Source organism: Microtus oregoni, unplaced genomic scaffold (assembly GCF_018167655.1).
Source record: "Microtus oregoni isolate MIOR12 unplaced genomic scaffold, Mior012 000027F_ref0000203, whole genome shotgun sequence".
Classification (NCBI taxonomy): Eukaryota; Metazoa; Chordata; class Mammalia; order Rodentia; family Cricetidae; genus Microtus; species Microtus oregoni.
Genome location: NW_024543086.1, coordinates 14,212,970 through 14,216,773, shown reverse-complemented (window position 1 = coordinate 14,216,773; position 3,804 = coordinate 14,212,970). Strand labels below are relative to the sequence as shown.

Below are 3,804 nucleotides of genomic sequence, written 5' to 3'. Positions count from 1 at the left end.
TCTCCTTCCACTATGTGGGCTCTGTGGATCAAACTCAGGTCCTCAGGCTTGGTGGCAAGTGTCTTTATCCAGAGTTCCACCATTTCACAGATTATTGTGTGGTTAATTGAACCCTTGATGTAGGACCTCATTTGGCACTGTTGAGAGGGAGGTGAATGGATTTGGTAACGCTGGCATAAGCTACCCTGTGTTCATAGATCCCTCTCAGTGCCCTCTGCCTGAGTTCCCGGTGTTCCCTCAGCCTAGATATAAACAACGTCAAAGGAATGTGTTTGACGTATTGATTATTTGTGGGGTTGGCTCGGTTAGAGCAACGCCTAGCACAGATCACAAAGGTCTTGGCACCCCTGAGAACTGAATCAACTTGCTACTGTGTTGTGGTTTACATATGTCTCCCCAAAGAACCTCAAGCCCCAAATTCACTGCTAATAATATTTGGTGGTGGGCCCATTGGAAGGTAATTAGATTTGGATGAGGTCAAGAGAGGGCTCTGTGAGGACAAGTGGTTTATTTTTTATTTTTTATTGATTTTTATTGAGCTCTACATTTTTCTCTGCTTCCCTCCCTGCCTCTCCCCTCCTCCCCTTCAACCCTCTCCCAAGGTCCCCATGCTCCCGATTTACTCAAGAGATCTTGTCTTTTTCCACTTCCCATGTAGATTAGATCCATGTATGTCTCTCTTAGGGTCCTCATTGTTGTCTAGGTTCTCTGGGACGGTGATTTGTGGGCTGGTTTTCTTTGCTTTATGCTTAAAAACCACTTATGAGTGAGTACATGTGATAATTGTCTTTCTGGGTCTGGGTTACCTCACTCAAAATGATGTTTTCTGGCTCCATCCATTTGTCTGCAAATTTCAGGATGTTGTTATTTTTTTCTGCTGTGTAGTTCTCCATTGTGTAAATGTACCACATTTTCCTTATCAATTCTTCAGGGGCATTTAGGTTGTTTCCAGGTTCTGGCTATGACAAACAATGCTGCTATGAACATAGTTGAGCACATGTCCTTGTGGCACAATTGAGCATCCTTTGGATATATACCCAAAAGTGGTATTACTGGGTCTTGAGGAAGGTTGTTTCCTAATTTTCTGAGAAACTGCCACACTGATATCAAAAGGAGCTGTGCCATATAGTTTTATAATAAAAAAAAATAAGCTACCTGACTTGGCACTGCTCTCACCATGGAGTGCCCTCTTCCGTGGTGGGATAACCTGAGGCCCTCTAGAGCGGGCATGACCAACTCTTCTGTTTTCCTAATGGCTGGTGGGGGGTTCCAAGGACAAGGGACTTCCAGTGCTGAAATGAGAACAGTCCTGAGTCACAGTGCGGCAGAGGATAGATGGTGTCCCGAACAGAGTACCTTCAAGTAACTGCCTCATTTCTCTGTGCGTGCAGATGTTTTGGCCATTTGAGTTTTATATTTTTTTGCATACCCTGTCACCAATGGCCCTAGATCTTCTGTGGTGCCAGGGATTTCTAAGGAGCAATGATGGTAGGTGCCCAGCTCTTTTAGTTTTGTAGGTACGCAGAGGGATATTTGTGCAGGCTGACTTGTTCCCCGCCAGGTCAGACTGACTGTTTTCCTCCACCCCCAAGGCCACTTGCCAGGAAAGGTTCATGGTGGTGGGGGATGGGGGGTGGGGGTGGGCATGGGGGCGATGGTTATGTGAACAAGGTCCAGGCACAGGCAGCTCAAAGCCTCCATCAGAACACTGTTCTGGAAACCCAACAAAGGGGGTTTGCTTATTCATCAGGTGACTAAGAGTCATTTAGATATCCATCTCATTCTGAAAATTACATCAGGGGTTGGAGGGCCTCAGAGTCCTGGACAACCGATGGGCAGCTAGAGACAGTCGGAGTTTACATGGGTCCCATGGAGTAGGATGCTAGGCAGGCACTGCCAATTTCCCAGACACTGATCGATTGCCCACTACAGATTTGAGAAACCAGCCCCTTGTCATGGTGCCCAGTGCCTCAGATGGTGAAACTAGCTAAACGATTAGTGGAATTCAAGCCCAATGCCAAGCTGGTGTGTGTCAGGAAGGGCCAGATTCGGAGGTGGGAGGGGCATAAAGGTTGCTTGCTCATAGTGACTTCATGTCAGTGTTCTTCACCTAGCGTGTGGCCTTGTTGATGGCAAAGGACACATCCTGAGTGATTGCAGATACACGATCTTCCCTGCAGAATACAGATAGCTCCTGCTTCTGTATTAACCAAGGCAGAACTGGTTCTTCTTGTTTCCTCTTCATGGATAGGCTTGTCTACCAGGTGAGAAATAAATCCAACACACAGGGATTTGATTTCTAGAGGTAAATTGTTATACATACATTAACATTCCTGGGGATGGTGGGCAGCTCACTTTCTTGACCTTCTATCCCTGTGAGTTCAGACAGCTCTCATAAGTCTCAGCTTCCCCGTCTGTAAAATGAAGGTAGTAATAGCTACTAATATATATGTGTGTGTGCATATATATGTATATGTATATGTGTGTATATATATATATATATATATATATATATATATATATATGATATCTTGATTTCAAAATTTGGGTCTAAGGATATGCTGCTTTGGAAAAGAGGTTCTGCTTTTGTTTCCACAGAGGATAGAAAACTGTGGATTCCTTACCAGGTAATATGGTTTGATCATACAAGGCTCCCTGAAACAATGGCCTAGATGGTCCAACATCTATGACAGCTTCAAGACTGCTGGCTGAGATGGACCTACCACACAGGATACCCCATGAAAGACCTGATCAACAGCACCTCCAATCAGCAGGAAGTAGTCTAGAGAACAATGCCCAAATTCTCTAAATGATTGTTTAATAAATGTTTGTTTACATTTAAAAGGGGCTATGCCATAAAGATGAATACTTATGGATCTTGGTTTATTGATACAAATTCAAGGTAAATTTTACTATATGTATATTTCTGCTCTTAATGTATAGTGTTTGTGCAGCTCACTTAAAATGTAATGTATAACTGAGAAAAGCAGGTTAGTAGATAGTTATCTATAATATTCAAGCTTGTAGTCATATTAGTTAGGTTTTCTAGATGTACAGAGATATATTTCAGATGGATAGGTATTCAAACATTTCAAAGACTAACAGAATATGGCATTTAAAATGTTTTAAGAACTTAAAACTTTTCATGACAATGAGACTCATCTGTTCCAGGACACACCAATCTACTTCAAGAGGATGATGGGCATCGAAGAGAGTCCTTATGGTGTTTGTTATCCATTTGGGCAAGAAACTGCTCTTGCCTGAACTTCTTGATGGTATTCTGTATGAACTGGACATGCAGGACCCACAGAAAAATGACTGCTGAAGTTACCTAAGAAAGGTGAAACAGTCCTTTAGAGTTCCTGCTTCATGAAAGAGACTGCCAGACATTCTGTAGGATACAGAAGAAAGTGACTGACAAACTGCCAATAGAGGCCAAACAGTCATTTAAATTTCCTGCTTCATGGAAAAATCTGCCAGATACTATGGGCCTGTAAGCTGAAGATGGATGCCCCAATGTTACAGAAGAACTTTGGGTGACTGTCCAGGCAGCAGGTTGTCTCTGTCATTTCTTGCACCTTTTGGAAGTTGCTTGATTGCACTTCCTGTTTACTCAAGTAATATTATTTCCCTTCTCAGGTCTTTGATGGGGTTGAAGACTAGATAGTCATAGTTACTTTCCTTTCATGACTTAGCCAAACCATTTCTAATATAAGATTTATACTCCTTATAGGATAACTATTAAAACTTTAGCATATGTCTCTTGCTTGATATTGTTTATGTTGGTTGTAATTCTAATTTTTA

General features: G+C 42.4%; 1 long non-coding RNA gene across 2 annotated transcripts; it reads left to right on the top strand.

The window, feature by feature from the left end:
* The first annotated feature begins 2,116 nt into the window (after positions 1-2,116).
* On the top strand, positions 2,117-3,475 carry LOC121463591. Of its 2 annotated transcripts, none has more exons than XR_005976463.1 (3): positions 2,117-2,264; positions 2,846-2,902; positions 3,172-3,475. It is a non-coding gene; the product is annotated as an uncharacterized LOC121463591 (long non-coding RNA). The 2 variants fall into 2 exon arrangements; XR_005976462.1 differs by having other exon boundaries at positions 2,599-2,902.
* The last annotated feature ends 329 nt before the right edge of the window (positions 3,476-3,804 follow it).